Source organism: Pteropus vampyrus, unplaced genomic scaffold (assembly GCF_000151845.1).
Source record: "Pteropus vampyrus isolate Shadow unplaced genomic scaffold, Pvam_2.0 Scaffold177, whole genome shotgun sequence".
Taxonomy (NCBI): Eukaryota; Metazoa; Chordata; class Mammalia; order Chiroptera; family Pteropodidae; genus Pteropus; species Pteropus vampyrus.
The window spans coordinates 3,829,939-3,841,168 of NW_011888958.1; the positions used below are offsets into that span (position 1 = coordinate 3,829,939).

General features: G+C 35.6%; 1 protein-coding gene across 10 annotated transcripts in view; it reads right to left on the minus strand.

Moving 5' to 3' along the window:
- The window catches only part of SIPA1L1 (signal induced proliferation associated 1 like 1), a 348,029-nt gene that overhangs the window by 309,564 nt on the left and 27,235 nt on the right, over positions 1-11,230 (minus strand). For all 10 annotated transcript variants that reach the window (XM_023537071.1, XM_023537059.1, XM_023537062.1 and 7 more), the window contains one exon: positions 5,691-5,785. The gene's annotated coding sequence lies outside the window, so the exon portion shown is untranslated. The remainder of the gene's footprint in view (positions 1-5,690; positions 5,786-11,230) is intronic.

An 11,230-nucleotide genomic window follows, 5' to 3' on the forward strand; every position in this document is an offset into this window, starting at 1 on the left:
ATTATACTGAAATACAGATGCAAAACAAATACTAGGCCAAAGAATATAACATCCACATATTAAAAGAGGTGGGGGAAATCCTTATATAATGCCCCTTAGTCAACAGAACAGAATGTACTTGAGTATTTAAATTCTAAAAGGTGGAAATTTAAGTACAGAACAGGGATAAAAATAACATACTAAATTTTGGAAAAAGGAATGAATTCCTCTTAAGGGTGTGTGTGTCATCTCAGAAAGCAGCCCCAAGTAGGTGGCAAGAAAGTACAATGTTGTTTCTGGACCTATCCAAACAAATTAGTCTAGAATTAGGAAAAAAAAAAAAAAAAAAAAACATGAATCTGAGAACATTTTTTAAATGTACTGCTTAGTATAGACTGCACTAGGTAACTGATTTGAATTTACTGCATTTCGATTATCAGCTAAAAGTCACTACCACCCAACTGCTTCCTGTGATTTAAACCCGCTTTGTGGTGCCAGACTAATTCTTAGTGAACAAGTCAACACAGGAAGGTGAGCCAACACACTCATTCTCTTATGTCAGTTAATTATCAAATATGTTATTGGCCCAAAATACTTCTTTTACAGAATCTTTTATAAATTAAAAACCAGAAACAAGACAGAATTATGCCTGAACTGTAGCTTGTCACATGTTTTCACACTTCTTAATAAAATACCAAGTTCAGTTTGTAAGGCTAAAAGAGTCCACCTAAAGATCTGTTTCGACCATTCGGACACTACGTTTCAAGTATAAAAAGCAGAGATGTTCATTAAAGAGACTGAATAAGGGTGAAAAAGCTAACACTCTCCATCATATGGGCTCCAGAATATGCCACTTAAACCTGTTTCATATTATCAGAAAGTGAAATGTGTACAAGAGTACACAAAGAATGTATGCGAAACCATATATTAGCTAAAACTCCATTTATAATCATCATTATTGACAAGAAACCACCCATGGCTCCTTAAAACACTCAATATGCCTTTAATAATATTATGAGAAACAAACATTTTGATGCGTTTAAAATTTTCTGAGGCTACCTTCTGGTACTTCCATCAGTAGAGACAGATCATTTTAATCTTTCATTTCTCATGAAAAACAAATGTTTGCAGAAATATTCTGCTTATTACTCAAGGTAAAGGAAGTATTACCAGAATTCCATTTCACAATTCTACTAGATTACCACTGCCGAATGTTGTCACAAGTATTTCTTATTCACACAAATATTATTCAGGATTGATGGCAGATTAAGCATAAAGAGAACTATTTAGTCCAATACTATGTTACCAGTGAGGAAACAGCATTATTCTATCAAGGTCATCCTGTTAGTTAATAAATAGACTTCAAAATCAACTCCCCATGGTGGCCTTTTTCACTCCAAAATATCATTCATATTATTAAATTCAATAAGCATTTGTTTATGTTATATTAATATACTGCTCTTATTATACTTTCTATAAAATGGATATTCTACACCATGAACTACTTCTGCATATATTAAATCATTATCGGTATTACAAAGCAACATATACAAACATAAGTAATTTATAAAGTAAACTGTGATGTCACAGATGCAAAGTACCATCTCAGATTCAGCAAAATCCTGATATCACAGTTGGAAGCAGAGTCTTTGAATCCTAGATCTAATCTTGACAAGTGACTTGACTTCTCTGATTCTCCATTTCTAAACGCTTAGCCTGGAGAATACCACCAATTGCACTGGGCTACTGAGAGGGAAAAATGAGACCAACCATGTACATACAAAGCTCTCAGCACCATGCCCAGCATAAGTAAGTACTGGCCCTCATGCTGTGCTGCTGCTGTAACTGAAGGGAAAAGTCTGTGGCAATCACGCCTACAGGAGTTAAACTTAAGCAATAAACACACTAGTCTTTAAAAATCTATTCCAATAGTGAAATGAGCCCACCACTAAACTAAAACAAAATTTACGAAGACCATATGATAAGTTCTCCAAGGTCTAGTATATTTTACAATATTTTTAAATCTAAATTCTGTTCTGACTCGAGCATACAATGTCTAAGATTGTATATGCAAGACATTTACTACTTCATCTCCCGATATCTTAAAAACAGAATACATCTTTTAATAATAATTAACTGATATTTTAATAAGAAAGAGTTGAGACTGTTCATTAGAATTTTTTGTAAAAGTAAAACTTTACAGGCTAAATGTCCATCAATATGTAGAATATATGAAAAAATTAAGCTATAAACAGAATAAGAGGGATTTATATATACTAATATGGAATGATCTAATAAGACAAGTCATCAAGTTAAAAAATGCAAAACATATAAAGTACAACCAAGAAAAATAACTGTTACATGAATATATATTTATGCACTTAAATTCATACACAAAGAATTAAAAGTATGCAACCAATGGTGACCTCTTGGTTTTACTCTGCATAATTCTGTTATTTAACTTTTTCAGGAAGACTGTATTTATGAATTAGTTGTATAATTTATGAACCCCAAGGAAAGTTAGCCAATAAACACACTAGGCTAAAATCAAGTTAAAATAAGTTTTTAAAAATTAATTTATTTATTTTTTATGGTGACATTGGTTAATGAAATCCAATAAGTTTCATCTGCACACTTTAACAGTAAGGCATATATATATTCATACTGCGTGTTCATAAAATAAGTTTTAGAAAGCACTTTATAGTTTACAAAAGGATTTTGTAATCTTTTAAATAAATCCTTTGACACATTATCTAATCTGACCCCCACAATAAGCTTCCAGAATTTAAGGTAGCAGCCTTCCTTTAAAAGTGAGAAAAGTCTCAAGTATTTATTAATTCACAATTAATAAATGCAGAGCCAAAATGGAAACATGGTTCCCTGACTCTAAATTCAGTGTTCTGGTCTTCCGGCTACAATAACCCCACAAACTGTAAATGCTGGCATCTACTCCAAGGCCTTCTGTCTCTACAGCGCTTCTGTTCACGAGAAAGTGTGTAGCGTGGAGAAAAAAAAAGCTTCAGAGGAGGAATCAAAAGACCTGGGTTCTAGTCCTGACGACATCGCCACTAAACTTCATGGCAAATCAAACTCTATGACCATGACTTCCTGTGGTTGCACATCAAATTCAATGGTGATGTTTTCAAAAAAATACTAATACCCAAGCCTGACCTCCACAGATTAGGACTTAATTGGTGTGGAGTATTAGCATATTTCCTAGGTTATTCTAAGGTGCACCTTGGTTAAGACTAAAGCTTTAAGACCAAAGCTTTATTTAAAAATAAAAGACAAAGAAATCACTTGTTCTATGTACTTGCAGAGTTGAAATGAAAGATGAATGCTATATGGGGAAGTCTCTTATGAACAATAAATGTCTTACAAATGTAAAGGAATTATTATTATCCACTCAAACATGTACCGCATATTCTACGTGCCAGGCATGTTCTTGGGATGGAGAGAGAAGGCATCACTCTCAAGAAGCTGGAGGAGCTATCACATCCTCAAATAACTAACGAGCAGTGGGGAAAACCACAGCAGTGGCACAAAGATGGTAGTGAACAGCCCAGCCTTGTGGCCTGAAGGTACGTCAGGGTGACAGTGGGAAGAGGGCTTAGAAAGACCCACACAGAGGAGACCATTAGGCTACATCTTGGCATTCGCATGGCCAGAGATTCTCAAGTGAGGGACGTTGGAGGTCCCTGAGACCTTTTCAGGTAGTCTGTGATGTTATACTACTTTAATACTACTAATAACAGACATCACCACCAAAAACTAGAAACAACCTAAATATCCTCCAACTGGTAAATAGACAAACTGCAGTATATTCATACATTGGAATAAGACTTGGCAATAAAAAGGGACAAATTAGTGATACACACAACAGCATGGATGAGTCTCAAATACATTGTTAAATGAAAGAAGTCAGACTCAAAAGGCTGCAGACTGAATGATTCCATTTATACGACATTTGGGCAAAAGCAAAACTATAGGGCTAGAAAATAAGTCAGAGGGTGTTGAGGCTAAGGGGAGGAGAACAAAAGGGGTAATGGAAGCGTTCTATACCTTCATTGCGGTTACACAACTTTGTGTTTTTCAAAACCCAGAGAAGAACTGTACATTAAAAAGGGTGGACCTCACTCTATATATTATGCCTCAATAAATCTAACCTTTTAAAAAAAATACCATACTATTTGCCTTTTTCACTCTCATTCTCTCATAAGTGTACAATGTTTCCAGAAGCTGCATAACTGTGATGTCATCACTGCACTGAGGTGATTTAAGCTTGAGTATTCTCATGCTTTTCTCCATTTTAATTTCTAATACAGTAACTAATGAAAGATATATTCAACATGAACAAAAGCTCTCTCGGGGTTTCAATCACTTTTAACAGTACAAAGGGTTTCTGAGACAAAGGTTTGAGAATTGAGAACCTCTGCTATAGGTAATGGGGCAGTCCTGAGTATTCTAAGCAGAGGAACAAGACCCAACTTTACAAAGGATGGTACAGGAAAATTAGTTAAGAAGTTACTACAAAGCTCTGATCAAGGCTGCACTGGAAAGAAATTATGCCCACATATCAACTGCAGCATGTTATAAATCTCAAGCCAGTTTCTCTCTACTGAGCTTTCTCTTTGTTGGTATGCTAATGTTTTGCCAGCTAACTTCTGTTAACTGATAATGTAATTAGGAAACTAAATCAGCTACAAGAGCCATCCCACAAGGCATTACTGATAAGTGATTTTTGGATTATTCTCAGTTGCCACTGTCCATCTTCAAGCAATGCCAACAATTTAAAATTGTTTTACATATTTTGAACTTGAAAAGTCACCATCCTAAGGAGGTACAAAAACTAATTTAGAAGTGACTCAACACCTCAAAATCAATTAGAAAAATTAGGAAATTGATTGAAAAGCCAATATATTACTTCTCTGAAATGTGCTTTTATTTGTATTCAGAAATACTATAATGATCCCAGCTCAGTACGATATTTTTTTCTGTGCAATGTGCTTTTTGTATTTTTTTATTTTTTGGATTTGGGGTGTGGGGTTGTTGTTTGCTTTTGGTCTGCACAGTTCCTTTTCTTTCCCGGGGAAAATTCATTTCAAAGTATTAGCCCTATAAATTCTAAAATTATTTCAAGTACACATCTTTTCCTATAATCTTCCCATGCCCAGAACTATTAAAAGTTCTTAGGGATGCCACAGAGGTAGAGAAATTAACCTTGAAACCATCCATGTTTTTAAGCTTTAAATATATAGAAAATAGATAAATAAATAGACAGCTAGAGGGAAATACTAGGTATTAGAAGAAAAGATGATTTCCTTCCCCTAAAAAACAAATGAATACAGTTTTACAAGCCATTTTAAATGGACATCTGATGAATCAATCTGTGAGGGAAATACTAGGTATTAGAAGAAAAGATGATTTCCTTCCCCTAAAAAACAAATGAATACAGTTTTACAAGCCATTTTAAATGGACATGTGTTTTTAACTGCTACCACATATTGCTTCTCTAATTGTTTTAAGTAGCCAACCCCACTGACACCTCTTAAGTAATCCCAAACAGGTAAAAACCTGTCTGAGAAATTCAATTTGCCACCTTTTTAAAAATTCACCTATACCTCCATTCATGTAAAGGGGGGTGGGAGTAACTCCAGATTTCTACCAAATTTGTTGTGTACTATTAAGATAAAGTAAAATCAGACCCTTACCTGAAATTTCAGTCCTTTCGATCTATCTCTTATACAAAAATCTTGGAAATTAGGTTACAGCCAGTACTGCAGAAGATTCAAATTTGAAACTGAACCTATGGATTGAAAGGGGGGAAATAATTAATTTGAAATACACACACAATGAAGATAAAAACATCGATTTATCAAAGATGAAATTTCCATACACTTGTTAAAGCCAAATGGTTTCACAGGAAACCTGTTTTCTGTGACTCAAATCCAAAATGGAAAACGTGGGTGGTTCTTCCTGTCTTACCATTGAGCATCAGCCAATTGGCTGATGAAGTTTTCATACAACTTACGTTCAAACTCTAGCCTTCCATCTGCTCTAATATTGTCATACCTTGGTGAAACGAAAGAGGAATAAAGGCTTTCTTCAGCCCCAAAGGAAGTCTTTAACAGGGTACCTTTGATTTATTCTGTCTAGACCATATTTGAGCAAACTGCCAAATTCTACAAAACTTCCAAACCAGAAGATGTGAAAAATAATGAGAGCAAAATCACAAAATAATTGAGAGATGTTAGAGTTATCTCTGACTTTGGAGCTGTGGTTTCTAAAAAATGACAACTGACTCTCTTGGGTACTAAGCAACAAAAGCAGAGTAATTGTGGAGCAGGGGCTTCAGCCCAGACATCTTAACCACAGCTGAACTTCCCCACCCATAAGTCACTCAGCACTTGCCAAGATGTGCCTGCCAACAGATACCATATACAAACTTCTAAACATATGACTCTGCCAGATTGGAATACGAATCCAATAATTCTGCAGAGTATTTCTGCATATCCACCTAGAGCTAGTAAACTAGCTGGTGAAATACAGACTTAACTGAAAACACACACATAATAGTACTCCTTCAAGGAGAAAAAGGCCACAGGTCCATGATACTAGCATGGTAAAACAATGCTTACAGTTAAGTCCTCAATTAACATCATCGATAGGTTCTGCAACTTTCAGCAAAATGACATTTAATGAAACTAATTTTACCATAAGCTAATTGATATAAATAAGAGTTAAGTTTCTACAGCATCTCGTGAATGTTATAAGAAAGTGTTATTAGAGGACCTGCTGTATACACTTCTGCCAAAAGCCACCTTACATTTATACCTATAATCAATGGAAAATCTGCAAATACAAGACAAGAGAAAGTCGAATGGCCACTTCCAACATTAATACAAGGACTCCAAGTGACAAACTGCTTAGGGACAGCAACTGTCCAGATCCTAAGGATTCCAGGCCCAATATGAAAATGCCTCATGCCTTTGGAAGTTGCCTCAAAAATGCTGAGACTCACATGGTTCACCCTGCTTAGCAGAGAAGGGCCTTCCATGAGCCACCAGTGACTGCTCGGCAAGTTCTTGCATGATTCCTCCCATAGTCACCCAGGAAAACCTATTCACCAGACGGAAGCAAGGGGCACTGCCTTCCAAAATACGCATCTCAAGGGAACTCTTTTGTATGGAGAAAATGAAACCTGAAATACCCACTGGTTGTATGTTTAAATTTTAGAAAATATGTGTATGAAAGCACTAAGTAATCAAGAGCAAATACAAATCATACACTTTTAGAGCTGGAAGAGACCCAATATCCCATTTACCACTGTAAAACCCTCATTTAACAAGCAATATTAAGTCAAAATCTGACTGGCAGCTTAGTGTTCTTCTATTACACACTGCTCTCTAATCAACTGCAAAAACAACATTTTGGAGCATATAAAAATAAAGTTACAACTCAGTGCCATGATAAATCTCATTTAACAATGTTACAGAAGAAACAATTAACATGAAAGATTAAAAAATAAAAACCTTTACTAGAGTATTTCCTGCTGAGGAAGGGGTCAAATGGGTTGACTGTCTTTCTCCATACAAGTATGGTCTAATTTTATGGTCAGGAGAAAAGCATGTACATATTATATACACAAATCATCTCTCTTTTTAAAAAATTGATCACTTCCAAACCAGTACCTCTAGAGAAAAGATACAAAACATGGTATCTTATTTCACTTTCATAGTTTAAGATACCATTATTTCACTTTCATAGTATAAGATACCATTATTTCACTGACATAGTAATCCTTTCTTCTCACCGTTGAGGTTAAAATATTTTCTAAATACTATAATTAATTTCCTCTAATATAATATATTTAACATCAGAACAGAACAAGTAGATTTATTTCCCTGCTGTAGTTTTCTTCAAAACTCTTCTAAGACGAAAACCTAAGGTGATCTTTCATTCTGTTCATCTCCCTAAATTCCAAATGACAATTCCTCTATCTGCACATTTTTACAAACTTAAAAAAAAAAAAATTATATACATTAAAAGAAATGGACATAAATAATTTGTATAGGATGAAATATCTGCATGAATATCTGCAACCTTTTTTAAGATAAAACAAATTTCTAAACAAATTCACAGCTGCTCCCTGGGTTATCGCCAAAGACAGGTCCACGTACTCCTCTCCTATTGAGAATACTTCGGCAAAAATTCGCAGCAAAAATTAGTACCAATTCTAATCATGCTAAGCGAAATGAGCCAGATAGAAAAAGTTGAAAATCACATGATATCACTTATATGTGAGATATAAACCTAAAAGCAACAAATGAGCAGGACAAACAAACAGAGACTCATGGACATGAACTAGTGGTTACCAGAGGACTACAGAGTAGTGGTTACTAGAGGGATGGGGGAGGTGAGGGGAGGTAGACAGGGTAAAGGGGGTTAAATATAGGGGGGTGGGGGAGGGCAAAGTGGGAAAAAAGGGATCAAATATATGGTAGCTGAAGGAAACTGGACTTTGGGTGGTGAACACACAATAAAATTTACAGATGTCAAATGATAATGTACACATGAAAATTATATGATTGTATTAACCAATAAACTTAATTAAAAATAAATAAATAAATATATAAACGATGAAAAATTTTTAAAAAATTAGTACAAATTCTGCCATTAATTAGGTGTGTGATGTTGGGTAAGCTTTAGGCTTAAAACTTACATAACAAGTCAGAATCTTTGATCGCTAAGGTTTTTTCTAGGTTTCTTAACATCTTCCTAAGACATTAGTATCTCTTTATTCCCCTTGACATCTAATAAGCCAAATATATCTTTAAATAAAAAAGTTAGCATTTATAAACTACATTATACTCTAGAACTTACGAGGAGACTACCACCAGCTTAGCTAAATGAAAATTTTAGAACTTTATAGACTTTAACTGCATAAAATGTACCTCCTTGTCTCATGTCTCAGCTTTTCCAAAAAGGTTCAGAAATGTACTTTCACATCTGGATGAGTCTGCAGAAGCATTTGTCTACTCTGCTGATAACCTTGATTTCTTCCTCTTCCCTCCCCATCGCCTCAGGACCCTGATACTCTTACATCTGTTTGGTTTTTGAAAATGAAAAGAAGGAAGAAAGGGAGGGGAGAAACAGAAGGGAGGGAGGGAGGGAGGGAGGAATGAAGGAGGGAAGGAGGGAAGGAGGGAAGGATGGAGATTTAAAACCTTTTAAATTATGTTTAAAACTAGCTACTGTCCAAGTCTATATTTGAGAAACTCTGTGTGCATTTTTATCATTTAGTGATCTAGATTTTAATGTCCAAAGAATTTGTTCCCCAATAATACCTGAAAATGAAACTTTTTCATCTGAATTCGTGTTCCTTATTTACTGTGAACAAAGCAAGGAGGTTCCAGAATACTATATGTGACACGACTCACACAGTTAACTTATTTTGTTTAACAGATGATTCTGCCATCCCCAATGAATTCATGAATAAAATAATTACTAGGGTTGAGAATCTGTCTTTTTACTAGAAGGAATACAAAAGAGTAGCTGCTTTTGCCAAATTCATTCATTCAACATATATTTATTGAGCATCTACTACATGGCAGGCACTAGATATTCTTCATGCTAGGGATCTACAAACTGAAGAAAGTCTGCCTTTATGGAGCTGGTAGCCTGGAAGATACACAACATAAGCAGTAAACAAAATATACAGACAAATTATATGGGACATACATATATAATGTTCGAGGGGATATGTGCTGTTAAACAGAAAAAGATCAGGATGGCAGAATAAAGGGGTACAGGAATGAACGGAGAGAAGGTGGGTTACAACCTTAAATAGAACAGGTCAGGGTGGACACACTGCAAAGGCGGCTCTGAGCAAAGACTTGGAGATGAGAAGTGAGCCAGACTGAAGTTTCCTCCTAATTTTTACTTTGTGCTGACTACGCATACAATGACAAACGCCTTATCAAAAGAGTTGTGTGTGACCAAATTTATGAACAGCCCAGAAGAGTAAATAGAAGAGAGCTGTGTATAAACCCCCTTCGTTTTTGTAGCTTGGTTTACCAAGTGAAACTTACATCTTCAATTAGGCATGCGCATTGTGTTTTTCCCCCCAAGTGTGTGGTCGTGAACCAAATTCTTACTTCTGTGATTCATTTTCCTTATAACTCAACCAATTTCCAAGTCTTCACCTGACACATGAAAGAGCACCAGTGTTATCCAGCCAACATCAACCCCACTGAGACACCCCAACTGCTATCTCAGGACTTAAATCTCAGGATGGGAACCCAGGAGGCACTGGAGCCTTCTTCCGCTGTGGAGAAGCCTCTGCTTTCCTAGAGTTATAGTGAGAAAACACAGGGTTTGGTGGGAAAAGAACGGACTGTGAAAGCAGGAGGCCTCATCACCAACCAGCTGATGACCTTGAGCAAATCACTTCATGTTCGGCCTCCCATTTCCTCAGCGACAAAATTAGGGTACTGGGCCATGTGATTTCGAAATCCCTTCGAGGGCTAAGTCCATTTCAGAAAAGAACTTTGGGTAAATAACCATATATCAAAAACTGTAACAATGAATGCTTTCTAATTCTGCTAATTCGCCATCAGAGATCCATATACTTTACCTTGTTCTTCTAATAACGGCAATGAATTTATACTGCCCATTCATAAAGTCTCAACTCTCCCACTCTGGACAAAAGCACAGATTCAAAAGAATGGATCTTGACTAGTTCACCAAGGACAAAAAGAAGCTGTAAAAGGATGATATTCTTGTTTTAGCTTTATTATCAACATGCCCTTATTATACTAATACGGAAATTCTAATGTAACACAAGCATGGAACTCCTAGGGTTTTAAATATTCTTTATGCTAATTTTTAAAAGTGTGTTTTTAAATAGCAGGTTTCCTTAAAAGTTAATAGTAACCCATATAGTATTCTTTCCGTTATATTACTTCAAATAGGTGCCATAATGAGCATCTGTTATTCAAGAGGCCTAAAATCTTTGGTCTTTTCTCGCCACAGTTTAATAGTTCCCTACTGTTAAAGGTGGGAACTTGCTCTAAGAAACGAAGTATTTAAAGGTTCCCTCCCCACCTTCTCCACGTAGAATTAAAAAAAGAAAGCAAATAAATAAATCGGAGATGGGATTTATTTCTTCAGCCTTCCTGATGATCACCCTTAATAAATCCTTCTGCTCACACTAACTGGAATAGATCTTAGTATCTGTAACTAAAACCCT